Here is a 14,912-nt window from a genome sequence, read left to right as displayed (position 1 = left end):
AGACCACCAAAAACTCTCTCTTGCAGATCAGGCGGGTCAGAGACATGACATAAAGCCAACTATGGTAGCGGGGTGGTACAAACCTACCAAGGGAATTGTCTCCATAATGGGAATCTTGCCTGATTCTTAAAAGGAGTTCAGTCCACTCTTTCCCTTGGGAGCATACCAAAGAGCGTGTACCCAGACCTGTGGCATTTCCATCGCAGCCCACAGTATGAGTTGTACCAACGGGAATGGATCGCACTGACGTCCTGTTATGTACTCTGATTCTTTCCAATAAACAGAGCAGAGAAAATAGCTTGTTCTGAAAATCGAAAGCTTTTCTAGTTGCATGCTGTGCTTAATATCCTTGATAATTTAACAGTTGGCTGGTAGAGTATACTTTATTTTTTTTTAATTGCTCAGATCTAGGCAGCGTGTTTGGTAATTAGCTCTCAAACAACTAGGCATTTACTGCAGTTACAGAAACTAATGGCATTGTGTACAGTGAAGACAGTTTTAGAGTTGCTCTCAAGAAGGCTGTTGGGGATGCAAGGGGTCATCCCTGTGTTTTCCCATGATATTATCTCACTTTTGAGGCCAGTTGTGAACTCAGGAATTCTGCCCACGCACATTTCTTTTGGCTGTTGTAGGTCCTGGGATGACAGTAGGTCGGCCCACACAGGGCAGCCCGTCACCATTTACCAGCCCAAGCCAACATAACATCATTCCTATTTTTTTGATTTTAAAAACACCATTATGGGAGTGTAAGGAACAGAACTTTTGGTCACCGTGTCCACTTTGGGCTTACCTCAGGCAATCATGACTTGGGCTTTCCCCATCAGCTTTGTGGTTGAACACAAGTGGGTGCATGTGTGGGGCGGTTTTGGCTGTTTTGAAGTTCAGTTCCAACAGAGGCACTTCTAGAAACTGTTGCTTGAGTTGCTGACACTTGAGCAGATCAAATCCATTAAGTTTTCAAGCAGACATTGAGCTAAGGAGCTGAGATGTCACGATGTAGTTGGTTTATGGGAGGTTACTGAAGCATTCAAGCCCCATCCCAAAGGCAGGGAGGCCATACATACAGTAGGAAGGCGAGGGATGAAATAGCTTGCTGCGGTTTGCATGACAGCTTGTGGTAGGAATCCAAACTGCTCCGTCTCCTCTGCGCCGGAGGGAGGCTGCCGGGCACAGGCACATGCAGACTTTTGTATGCCCGACACACAAGCTTCAGTGACAGCCAGTCTCAGTAGCGTTGGCAACAGATGCGTTAAGTTACCTTCCAAGACAAATGTACTGGAAGTGCCTGATGGACAAGTAGCTCTCTCATAGCCTCCCGGTGCCATGCACAGGTTCCCCTGGCTGAGGAAGAGAGCTGTAGCCACCATGTGTTCATCCACACACCACTGCTCCCAGCCTGCTCACATCTGGAGGCCTGCCCTGGTGTTGGTATGGACCCGTCTACGGGCACTGGCCTGCTCAGTGTGCGGAGATGGGCAGATACAGGTTTTCTGCTGTGTTACACAGGCTCCATGTGACTAATGGAAGGGAAACAAGGAGTGTTTGACCCTCATTAGTGTCATAATTTCAAGCGATGCCCACCCGTTGCCTGAATAGTCTTTTACGCTTGCAGGGCTCTGACAAAGAGGGCTGTGTTCTTGCTGTATATGATTAACTAAATCCTGTGTTAGATGTAGCAGGCTGAATGGGGAGCTGAGGACGCTGTTTGCAAAGATAAAGGACGTGCAACTGTACTGGCACAGGCAGTGCCTCTGCAGTAGTGGTTTTTGAGTGGAGAAAGAGGCTGGGTCCTGTTTTTATCATGTTCGTAGCTATAGTACTTACGGTACGTGAAAATTGAAAAATCTCTTTGTTTGGCCTCCCTCAGGCTTCCCACGTGGAAAAAGGGTGTGTGGGGATGGGAGCGTGTACGGCTGTGAACAGTGTGCTCTCTGCTGCTTGCACCGCCCAGGCCGATCGGGGCAATGGTGAGGGAAGGAAAAGTCACTCATCTGCGTAATGGGAATGTTCGGTTTCCAGCACTGTAGAGGAGAGGCCCTGCGTGTCACCCATCAGGGAAGCCCCCCAGGGATCAGGTTCTCCACTACAGAAGATGTTCTCTTCCCTGCCTCCACCCCAATGTTTCCCACTGTTTGGACATAGACTTGCTCAGACACCGCTTTTTTTCCTACTGTTTCCACTTGCCTCTGTTCTCGTGAACCAAGATCGCATATATCAAAATATTATAAGGATCGGCTTCTTGCAGGGTGAGGAGATAGAGATAAGTCCCCAAGCCTTTACATGCTACTTCATTTCAGCATCACCTGTCTACTATGCTCATCATCTAACACTATTTTTATTACTCATAATTTTTCAAATGGAGTAAAGTAGTTTGGGCAGCTCAATTTGACTGCAAATGCTTTTGAAGATTGACAGGAACAACACTTAAATTGTCACATTCCAGCATAAGCATACCTTTCACTTCAGATATCGGGATAAAAATGATATATTGTGGTAGTATTCCAGGTTCAATTTCACCTACAGCATCTGTATATTATATGGCAGCAGTCGTTAGAAATGAATGATGCCAAAACCAGACAGATCCTGTGCTCTTAATTGTAGGGGCCATTTGCTCTGCTGATGACAGACAGTGACTGCCTGTGTACGCTGACTTCACCCTATTCGTGTGTTTCTATGCTTTAGCTGCAGTGTTTGGTATGGAGGCAAGTGAGAATATCCCTTTTGTACCATCTGTGGCGGGGTTTTTTCCCCAAGTGTTCTGAAAGATTAACTTGTGCTCAGAGAAGTCTGATGTCTTTGTACTAAGTGGAGAGATGCCCATGGGAATTCATGCCAGCTTCAGGAACTGATCTAGGGGACACCGTTCGGAAATATTAGAGTCCAAAAGCTTCTCCACCTCACCCTGCTATGGCTGGGGCTTGGCTGAGACTGCTGCCCATGGCACTGCCCCTTCCAAGCACATTCGCTCAAGGGAGGAGCAAGTGTGGAGGCAAACGTGGTACAACTGCCTACGCAGTTCATTGCCCAAAGAGGAGTCCTTTGCATGTAGCAGTAGCTCACCACGTCATAGTGTGGCGTTTAAGAGACAGGGCAGCATTTTTAACGGCTTTATGTTGGTGTAAATATTCAGCATGGGTTACGGCAGTCAGTGGGATTGGGACAAGTGTGAGATCTGTGCTAGATGCTTTCTGAAAGCGTCATTAGGACAGTATATTTCATGAGGGTTCTTTTCTGTTTGCAAATATTTGCGCATCTATGTACGCACACGGGGAGTCTCTTTTGTAATGAGTCTTTACGTCTTTGCTAATTGCTGCGCTGCAAAGCACTGCTACATTAGGCATCTGGTTTCCTACCAACACCTTCTCTTCTGGATATTACTTTGGTAATCCTAACGAAAGCCATCCTGACAGCTTTGACTGATTGTCCCCATTTATAAAAACGCATCTTAATACCTAATCCTCACCACCGCTGCCAGCCTGGCAGTTTCATTGTTAAAAAGATTAAACTATTATCGCATGCAAATACTAACCTCTAGTTTTTAAATGTTAGGCCAGAATCTTCTGATGATGGAAAGTGCCAGGATGCATAGGACACTGTATTCCCTGGAGTTTTCTGGCCAAAGTTTTTAAAACTCTATGAAATATAACTTACTGTCTCTTTCTTTGTTTCTGTAGGTGAATTACTGTCCCCTCCCCCAACCCAAACTCAGCTGGTTTGTAACTCAGAAATGAAAGTGAAGCATCTTTTGTTTTGCTTTTAAAATAGTTTTTTTAAATTCTGCCTGAGTCACAGGCTAAAATTATAGTTGATTTTGGACTATTTACAGCACAAGGATTTTAATAGCAGGCGTTCACTGAAAACTCAAAGAACAGTCCCCAGACATGGACAATTTAAACTCTTTGCTACTGTGTCTTAGTACGTACTAATACCAACTTTTTCCCATGGATCAGTATCAGCCAGAGACATGACCTAACCGAGGTGCATTTTGAGTCAGATTCCTGCTCTCACAGAAGAGCAGACTCCTTGGCTTACAGTTTTAGGAGACTTTCATGAGAAGTCATTTGTACCACATTGGGTTTTCAAGCACCTTTGGGTTTTATCAAGTCTGCTTTGAAAGGTGTGATTACACCCCAACATATGTTTTAAATTAAGCCATTTTGGCTGACGGGAGTCTAATGTAGAACAGATTTAAGTAGCTTGAGTTACAGTCAGAGATCCCCACGAGACTGAGTTTGGCCAGCCGAACACTTGCTAAAGGATGACTCATTTAATCTTTGTCAGCATGGTAGATGGTGCATGTAAAACCGCACAAGCCGACATATCTAACAGTAAACCTTTGTCCAGGCCAGCCCTTGGTGTGGGGCACTGCTGTGAAACAGCCCTACCGAAGCTCGCAGGGAGGTTGCAGATTCCTGTTCTTGTGCCTGAGCGGAGGCGGCAACAGCCTGAGCTGTGGGGGTGGTACCTCAGGCCGACGCGTTTGTTCATGTCACTTGCTGGAACTGCTGAGCTATTGCATGCAAGATCTGGAAAGTGAGCATGGTCTAGAGAAAGTGATTAAACAAAGATACGGGGGCCTAAGGAAATGCCCTGGTTAGCTGAGATTTATGAGCCATGGTCGGATATGTCACTTCAAACTGCCGAAACAGAGGGGGATGGGCCCTGGCCCTTCCTGGACGTGGCAGAGCTGCAAGTAGAACTTTCCCACCCATTTGGTGTCCATGCTACAATACAGCCATCTGAGCGATGCCTGGAGCTTCATGTGTCTAGGCTCTTCCCCGGTGTTTCTTGCCTTGTCTACTTTCCTTTAGTAAAAAGAATTATGCAGTCTTGCTTATTTTACATCTTCAGTTTAAAAAAGAAAAAAAAGTTATTTTTCTATATAGACTTGGCTTTTTCTGCAAATTTTTTGCTGAGCAGGGGAGTTAAGGTGAGGAACCGTGAGGCTGCATGGTGGTGCTGTGGGGTGCTTGTGTTGTGATGGCACTGCACTGCACGCAGGGCAGGACCCAGCGCTGATAGAGCTGCAGCATGGGCTGCAGAACAGATCTCTGGGTTTGATCCACAGCTGCCGACGTGGCTGTGGAGTCTCCTGCTGACATTACAGTGCCTGTGTCCACAGCGGGAAGGGACTCTGTAGGGCTCTATTTTAATAAGGCAGCATCTCTCTGCTTTGCCTGAAATAAGCAAATGACTGGAGTTAATGGTTTGTGCTGTGGTGGTTTCTGCTCCCACCAGTTCTGGAAATAAAAGGGTAGTCACCAGCCTCCAGAACAACTCCTGAGGCTTCTCTTCAGAGCTAGTGTCCAAGCTGGGAAGAAGACAAAGGAGATTCCCACTAACTACAGTGCTCTGAAGAACCAGCAGTGACCTGTGGGATGAGGATCTGTCCTATCTCTCCACATTGCAGAGTTGTGAAATGGGTGGGAGGATGGTGCCAGGTCCCCTGTGGCAGTCATCCCCTTTGCCACAGCTGCCTTGTAATGCCAGGAGGTGACTGAGAAAACCACCAGCCATGAAGCATGGACATCCCTGGAGTGCAGACTGTCTTCACCTTAAGGAGAGGATCTTCTCCTGGTACTTTTTATCTTTAAAGCAATTTTTTAGGGGAAAAAAATGATCTAGTGGGGCTAGAAATGGCAGTCAGGCAGGGGAATGATTTCAGAGGAGAAAAATGCTCATGAACCTCTCTGCTCCTCCCAGGGAAAGAAGCTGCCAGCCTTGATGTGGCATGTCATTCGTCAAGCTGTCACCCCGGGGCCTGGAGATCATCCTGCCGCCGTTGGTTGACCCAGGAGGGAGCGCAGGGCACACCTGTAACCTTTGCCTCCCAGAGCTGTCTGCGGTTGTCCCCAAGGCTTGCTTTTGACTGCAAATGCAACAATAGGCTGTGGGGGAGGCGGGGAGGGGCTGGGGATTTCAGTGGGTGCTCATACCTGCAGGGGTGGGAGCGGGGAAGCGTGCGGAGAGTGCCCTGGAAAGCCTGGGCTCCTCTGCTGCGGGGCTGTGCTGCGGCCGGAGGGGCTCCCTCCTGTTACAGTGGGCCGCAGCACAGCCCATCGCTGCCCCAGGAGTCCCAGCGTTAGCTGGAACCAAACCTACAGAGGATTCATTTTTGGGGAAGGATCCCTAGTGCTGGATTTGCTCATGCTGAGGGTGGTTGAGAGCTGCTTCAGAAGATGCTGGTCACCTTTCTGGGATGCAGGGCACCTCCCAGACCTGACTGACTACAAGCAGACAGCTCCTCTCTAAAGATTGGGGTTGACAGGTTTTGTGTTGAACTAACTCTTCCTCTTCCCATCAGCTAAAACCCTGAGCGTGCATATTCAGATTTTCTTTTTAATGCTAGTTTCCTGATGTTATAGCAGCTTAGTCTGTGTGGCTTGTCTTACAGCAAAGCACAAAAGAAGAGTCCTGTGCCCGTTCCCCGGCTGTGCACAGGCAGGACAGCTGCCAGCCAGCCCGTCGGAGTGACGCTGGGCCGTCCGGGCTTTGTGTTTGCTGAGGATAGGAGCTGCAATATGCTGGGAAAGAGAGTAGTTAGACAGGAGATGAAAAACACACCTGGTAGGAAAAATGAGTGGATGCCAGCTTTTTTTGAAGTAAGATGCAATGTTACGCGTATAGAGGGAGTGGTCTTTAAACCAGGGTAAAGGTCTGTCAGGCCAGTAAGTCCCACTCTTTCTGGTTATTGTATAATTTATATAGTACTTCAAGGGTATTGGGGCACTCTGCTAGCAAATATTAGGGGAGAATCCACTCCCTGGGAAGTTTGCAATATGACTTTACAAGTATTAAATCCCCGACTGTCCCTTTTTGCCATAACCTGGAACACCTTCCTGCTCCAAAAAGTCTCCTGAGCTCCCTTTTTCTTCCCTTCATCTGTTGCTTTGTTCTTGTTACGTGTAACTTTCTAGATTAAAGCAGATGCTGTTCTTCCTGATATTTAAGATGTTGTCATGCATCAAGGAATCAATTTCATTTCTTAGCCACTGAATATTTACAGATATTTTATTGCGCTTTTTTTAAGGTCTTGCTCCTTTTATTTTGGTATTTTTTGTTTTGTTTTTTTTTCTTTTAACCTTCCAGCTCAAAGGGAAGTGGAAGCCGGGTGATGTCACTTATTGCTTCAAAAGACAAGCTACAGTATTTCTGATATCAGGGCTGCAATGGTCGCTGAGGATCAAAGGAGCCCTTTCAAATGTCATAGTTTGCTGCCGTTAAGAGGTGGCAGCCGCGTCTTAAATATCCAGCCTTTTCATCCAAGGGAGTAGGCATTGGTGATTGAGCTACACTAAATCCAGCAGCGTGGGCTGGACTTCAGTTACTTTCTGGTCAATTTGGGCAGCCCAGTTCTTGTAGCTGAGCTTTGGCCCCAGCGAGCCCCCAGGGGATGATTTGACCTTCAGTATGAATTTAGATCGGCGCTATGACTTTTCTAAATTATGCCTGCCAGAGGTCTTCGGGTCACAGCGCTCTATCGTCAGAGCACTTCCAGCTCCCAGCGCGCTCCCGGCAGTGTGGGAGAAGGGATGTCATTATTGATATTCATTTCAAAAAAAGCTGGATGTAAACTGGGTGTAAAAACGACAATCTGCTTGGGGTCTGCGCTTGTTATTTGTGACTGCTATGTATTTAGAGATGTTTCTGCTGATAGAAACGGCACCACCTAAATTACTGGTGTAGGACAGCAAATTAGCTTTGCACATGTCCCAGATGGAAATGTTTCTGCCACCACATAAATGGTTAAAGGAGAAGAGCTGCTCTCTTTGCTTAGATAAACAGGGTCCCTGTGTGAATAGCTTGCAGCCCCCAGTCATAATCCCTTTCTGATCTCTGGTTATAAAAATGATAGATGGAATGTAAACTCCATAAAGATTAGTAATTACCAAGAGAGTAGAAAAGATATTGGGAAGAGTTGTAAGGTTTTTCTGCATTCCTGAGGAATTCTGCAGGGATTCCTTTTCTTTGGGGGAGCTTGTGCTATTCCCCAGCTCATCTCCTTTCAAACTTACTGTCTGGAGACAGTGGAGATGTTCATGGAGGATTTTCAACTATTTTTACAGAAATTCGGCATAGACTTACTGTAACCCAGTGTGAATTACATGACTTGTTTGTCTTAATTTCTGCAGTTGTAAAGCAGGGTAACAGGATGCATGTACTTGTCAAAGAATTTGGGGATTTACTGCTGGCTGGGATGGTGCTGTGCTGCTCGCAGGGAAGGAGTCTGACAGTGAAGCATCGATGTTACACGGCAGAACAGCAGCCCTCTGTCGTTCTATACATTTCAGCGTATTCATGTGGGATCCTTTTCTTCTAATCTTTTGCATGCAAGGCAGCGCTTCTGAACACAGCTATTGATCTTGAGTGTCTGGTGAAGCACGTCTGATTTCCACAAATTCATGGTTTACCTTAAAATGTAACCATTTTACAGTGTACAAATTTGGATTGCAACTCACATCTCTCCCCACCAAAAAAACCTTAGTCCTTTAGTACACCTCGTGTAATAGTCTGGGATTAAAAAGTGTAAAGGTGGATCTTCTCAAAAACTGAATAGTTGGGAACTGGGTTATGACAGCGGCAGCCGTTGAAAAATCCAGCCCATTGCATATGTGGGGGATTTGTTATATTTGAAATAAGTTCCTGCTAACTGGTGATAGTAATGTAATTTGGAGGAGGTGGAAATGCATTTAAATTAGTCTTTACCCACACCTCTGCGTTAGGATATTGTTGGTCTTGAGATCCACCTGTAACAGTGTATGCGGAGGTTGGTGACAGATTGGAGGAGGTTACTGATTGATTGCTAATGCACAGCGGGCGGTAAAGCAGAAGAGCTAAACCTCTGGCTGGCTCCTGCTTCCTGTTCCCCGGCTGCAAACCCCCGAGCTCAATGGGGGTCCTGGGCGAATCGCCAGCAGCATCTCACCAAGCTTGTCATTTCCCAGAGCTCCGCTTTGGGGAGGCTTTGGATGCAGCTCAACAAGAGAGATGCTCCCAGCCTTTGGGATGGGATGGGATGGGGTGGGGGGGGTGAAGGTCCCAAGTCCAGCTGGTGCAGGCGGTTCAATGGGGCAGGGAAGATCTGCTGGGAACCAACCCATCGAGCAGCTGTGGTGTGGTTAAACCGCCAATGCAGAAGCCATGCCTGGGCTGTAAGCTGAGGGATTTGGGGGAAATGAGGAGGTAGTTTCACCTACACTTCTGCAGGGTTTTCCCATGCACCTCCCACCCTCTACAGGGCCTTTGGACTGTGTTCAGAGCAGCTGTGTCAGGGTGAACAGTACGCTCCAGGGACAAAGTTGGGCTTTCATTTAGTAGGAAGGTGTTTGTGGTATGTTGCCAAGATGGTGTTTTATTGCAAATTACCAGAGTGAGCTGCATCGGAGACCACCCAGATCTCTGCCTGAGAACGTGGCTGTGCTTGGAAATTCCTGTCAGGAGATCCCATTGCCATTTTGTTCCTGCAGTGGGTACAAGCTGCCTGCCCTCCGCTGGTTCCATGTGCTGTTATGTGTCTTTTTTTTTTTTTCAGTTATCCTAGGAGAGTGTTTTACCCCAGTGCCTAGCATCTCCTCCACTGTATCCGCAGTGCTCTTGTATTTGTCTTGTAGCTGGGAAACTGGGGTGCAGACAAGCAAGTCTTCCAAGACCATGTAGGAAACTCCTGAAAATCAAAGACTCAATCCAGCACCCGGATAAGCACTTAAAATATTTTGGGGTTTTCTCTTTTGCTGCTGATTACTGCAACTGATTTATCTTTCCTGACTAACTCTGCTCTCCCTTTTGCAAATCTGGATTTGGCTGGAGACTACTTCAGCAAAACATTTTGGATTTTGCCCTAACAAGATCTGTAAGACTAGCTGAAACAGCACAACTTACCCGTGCTCCAAGAATTAAAAACTCTGCTATGGGAGCATTGACCTGTCTTCCGTGAAATGGATGGATCACTTTCAGTTCTGGCCTAGTGACACTCCACTTTGCTATACATCATTGCTCTTAATATTGGGAATTTCTGTCTTAAATCAGCAAGAGCTGGATGTCTCTTTCCACAACTGCTAGTGCTTACCTGTGTTAACAGCCTCGTCCAGAAATAGTTGTGCTTCCAGATGTCCGACTTGTGCAGTCTCGCAGGGAGGGCTGTTCCTATAATGGCTTAAGATAGCTTAAAAAAATAAACTGTAAAAAAATTGTTTACACCCCTTTTTGTAGCTGGGTCGGTTCCCTATTCTGCTTCACAGCCTGGTTCCACAAATGGTTCTGTTGGCACAACCAGGAGGGGAAGGAGGGCAGAAACAGATTAGGTCGGCACCGCTGCCAAAGACAACATGTTGTCAAACCGCGGCCTCAGTCCCTCCTGTGACGGGAGCAGGTCTCCTCCGTTCTCTCCAGCCCTAAACACGATCCACAAACAGCAAAAGAGAATCTGACGCTTCCTCTCCCAAAGCCAGCGAATGCCTGTAATAATAAGAATTTGATAAACACCCCAGAGCACTTAATCTGCTTTTTTTCAGTGAGCTGCAGGACAGGGAACAGCCAGAGAGACATAAAACAGCAAAAGCAGAATAGATGGTAATTAACTTTAAAACGCCGTGAAACTCGCGCTGCTGTGTGTGGCAGGCTCGCTTTGGAACAAAGCTGGGTTTAGTGCAAGTTCTAATCTCGGTATCAAGTCAAGGCTTGTCCAGAGAAAGTGTATGTGCCTTTATTAGCATGCAAATCACATACCCTCTTTATTACACTGTCTCTGCATCCCTCCCTCTAGAGAGGTTTAATAGAAGCAGGCAAGAACTAATTAAATTCCTTTATTCATACCTCATGCTTGAAGTGCAGAGCTCAAGGCAAGAATGCCAATGGGCACACGCCCATACCCTCTCCGTTTCCAGACCGAGCGTGGCATGCCTGACCTTCACCTCATTAGGGAAGGAATAAATCCCCTAGCATGAAGACGAGGATGTCAGGCACTATATGCATAAATCACGTAAGGAGTTTCCAAATGGCTTTCATCTTGGGAGTCCTTAAAAGTTCAGAGCTATGGATCAGTCCAGAGTGGGTACCTTTCAGCAGTAATTCCACATCTCAAGCTCTTTAATAATGTGGCTCCTTTAAATAAAATTCTAAAAGCCCAAACTATCTGAAATGGCAGTATACAATCGAGTTAATTACTTTAATTACTATAAAATTACCAGATAGTGTATTTGTAATTTTAATCTCGTAATCCACAAAGTACCTTTTTCCCTTTAGTGTTCCTAAAGAATGTAAATAGCTTTTGGTTTCCTTGCCAGTTTTTCAAGGATCTTTGAAAACTGAGGAGAAACCTCCCACAAATAGCCCAGCTGTGGTTATGAGGTTTCTTTTTTCTTTATTTAAAATATTATCCTTGATATTAATGTGAAGTATTTAAAAGCAGCAACAGGATCTATCCCAGCAAACCAGCCGTTCTGAGTTTAAGAAGATTTCTTTGGTTACCTGGATTGACTGTACAAATGTTATGCACAATAGAAACCTTTCTTAAAGTGCTGAGGAAATCGGAGGTTTCTCATGCTGAAAACCAGTAGTCAAAGAACAAACCCAGGACTACTGTCATGTTTCCAGCTACCTTATTTGAAGTGTTATGGCTGGAAAACCGTAACACTCAACATTTTGCACTGAAGGATCCCAAAGTGCTTCCCCGTGCACATAAACAAGGGTTTCTGACCTCCGGGGACGCAGCCATGCTGCACACCAGCTCGTCCTCTGGGGTGAACCGAAATTCTGAAGTTTAGCAGGGCAGTTTGTAGAGAGGCTGCTGTAACACCCTGCCGGGACTTCCTGAGCTCAGGGCCTCGGAGAATCTCGCGGGCTGCCGTGTGTACGAGAGCTGGCGATGGCTTCTCCATTCGCCAGCCCTTGGAGCTGACTTTAGGGACCGCTGTGTTTCTGAATTGTGTAAATCCTGACAAACCTGTGGGGTTTTGTGCTTGCTGTTTAATCTCCTGGAAGGCGAAATGGAGAGGCTGTGCAGAGCGCGTGGGATTTTCACTGAAATTTATTGGACCTACAAAATCAAGCAGGCTTAGCTGTTAAATCCATTTTTTACAAACTTAAAAATGCACCAGCACTTGATGGTCTAGCATCTCGCAGCTTTTGTTCTCATCATATCCCATGACTGCTACTTCTTTTCATTTTGAGTTGATGAAGAGAAGCAAAGAGAAAGTTAAGTGATGTGTCCAAGGTCATGCAGGAAACCAGTAGAGAAGGGATGTGAGCCTCAGCCGCAGCCGAGGCTCGTGGCAATTCTGTTTTGGAGAAAGCAGCTATTTTCCAATTTTCTTCTAGTGGGAGGAGTTATTTTTAAGTGCAAAATAGCTAGCTGTTCCTATTAAACTACTGTAGGAATAATCTGCATGGAAAAAACTCAGATGCTTTCCCAAATAGGAAGTAATTTAGATTTCAGATTAATGGCTGTGACAATAGAAATATGTAAAATCTTTTCCTGATATGGAGCCCGACCATGGCTAGTTCTTATCTATGGCGGACACAGGTGTGAAAACTCACTTGTGCTGAACGCAAGGGACAAATGCTAGTGAAAGGCATAAATATCCCCGTTACCACAGCGCACCCAGACTGCGGTGTGCATTTAGAAGGTGAGTCAGCTGGTACTGCCCAAGCGCTTAAGAACGGGCAATAATATGTTTTCCTTTATCGCCTGTAAATTGACTCTTAAAAGCTGGTTCGCATGCAGTTTAGTGCAGCACAAAACCAAACCATGAGTCCCCAGTGCCAGGAGAGATTTTGCTGCTACGTGTATGTTTTTCCTTGTTGTTAAAGAAGCCTTTTCTCAGGAATACGCTATGCTGATCGGAGTCTGGGACAGGCACCAGGACCTTCGAGTACCCCATGCAGTGCAGCTGTCCCAGTTTTCACAAGCCAGTTAGGCAGATAGTGCAGCCTGAAAGGATCTCAGCCCCACAGCAGCTGTTCTCTTAGCGAATCTGGTGCTGCTTGTTTCAGAGCTAAGCCAGATACGTCTGCAGGAGCCACAGCCAGACTTGCAGCAGCCCTTTGCTATGAATCTTGAGCTGTAGGAAGGAGATCCAAATCTGCTGTGACCTTTTTGCTTTCACCAGGAAAGTGAGGCCTGAGCTGGCTGAGGCTAATCCCCACAGAGGATATGGTAATGGCTCATGTCCGACTTGGAGATGAAAGCCCAGAGGCAGGTGTGGAGAACCAAGCAATCTTGTAGCCACAATAAGATGTAGCCCAGTGGTTACCTTGCAGGAGCTACATGGTGCTCACTGAGCTGTCCTCAGTCTATTAGCTCAAATGCTTGGGCAGCTACTAGCATCCCCCCTCATTTAACTGGAGAGAAAACACCAGAGTGCACATTGTCACCCTAACCTTCTCTGTCTCTGGTATGGCAAATTGTCCTCTCTCACATCTAAAGCAGGAGGCTTGGGAGCTTGGTGTGCTGGACAGAAATAGGGGGGTCTGAATTCTGAGATTATCTTGACAGAGGACATTATTTTGTGCATTTCCAAAAAGTTTTAAATAGATGAGAACTCTTGATCTTGCAAATCTTCCCGTCTTGCCGGCGCTCTGCCCCTGATCCCACTCAGGGAAATGAATTGTCAAACACGTACTCCCAGAAATAAGAGCAAGAGTAGAAGTAGGGAGGATAAGGGCACAGAGTTGTTCTCTCTGGGACCTATAAATCCTCAGTCCTGGCAGCGAAAGGAGCTTTGCAAAAGGAAAATTAAGGGCTGGGTGGACAGCTGGGATGGAGAGAGCCAGCTCAAGGACTGAGCCCAAGTTTGGAGTAATGACAGTACTCTGCTGCTGTCAGCTGCAGCTTACAAAGGAACCACTTAAGTTTCCTCTGCTGTCACAGTCCTGTGGGCAGGATGGTGCCAGCCTTCCTGGGGACAGCAGCACTGCTGTCTAGGGCTTTCTTTGAAGGGCTCTGCTCAAGCAGAAGAAAATCTCTCTTCTGTGCAAGCCTTAAGCTGTACATGGTCGAGGGCATGTACCTGAGCAATTCAGATTCCACCCAGCAGAAGGGGAATGGTGTGCGTGCAGTGCCAGGGAGGCTGTGAGGAGGGAAGCGATGGGGGAGAAGGCTTGTCCAGGTCAGGTGAGGATCCCTGCCAGTGCCTTTCCCTGTGTCCCGTGGTTCTGCTGGTTTTCTCTCACACCCACCGTTTTAAGTTGCTGAAAATTGTGACCTGGATTTTGTGGCAGAGGGGCTGGCAAGGCCTGTCCATGGAGTGCTGTTTGCTTCGCATTGAGTGAAGGCCCTCCACATTCCCCCTGTGTTACGCTCACTGATAAGGTTAACAGGATAAAGAAAATGTTACCAAATGCATTTTAACAGATGACTGCGATTTGCACTCAGCTGTTAGGCTGCTGGTTTTTATGTTTTAGGAAACACAGAATGGGAAATCCTAGCTTGAATAAGCGAGAGGAGCAAGATGAAAGTGAGGAGCTAATGATTGCAGAGTGGAGCTCCACAAATTTCTCTTGCACTCGGTCAAACTACAAATAATCAGATTAAGCCATAACTGTATAAATGGGGCTTGAGAGTGTTTGCTCTGCTGACTTGGTCATGCATTCAGGACGTTCAGAGTGGTGTAACTATAGCCCAGGAGGTATTAGTCACGCTGGGAGAACTTCAGTGAATATAAGAGGGCTTCATCTGGGCAGTTACCAAGGCAACTCTTGCTAATATTTCATTACAATGCTTTCGCCTTCTGCAAGTCCCACGGATTAGGACTGAGAATCTCAGAAAGAAGAGTTTATTGTCAATATTGTGCTTGGATTGAGTGTATCCCAGGAAAAAAAAAGAAGAGGAAAAAAAAGAAAAAGTAAAGCGTTCCCCATAGGCAGAGCCCACAATGCACAGCTGGAGCTAAACTCTGTCACCCAGCACTGCCTTG

The sequence above is a fragment of the Larus michahellis genome, chromosome 12 (assembly GCF_964199755.1).
Source record: "Larus michahellis chromosome 12, bLarMic1.1, whole genome shotgun sequence".
NCBI lineage: Eukaryota > Metazoa > Chordata > Aves > Charadriiformes > Laridae > Larus > Larus michahellis.
The sequence above is the reverse complement of the archived record's forward strand: the minus strand, read 5'-3'. Positions refer to the sequence as shown.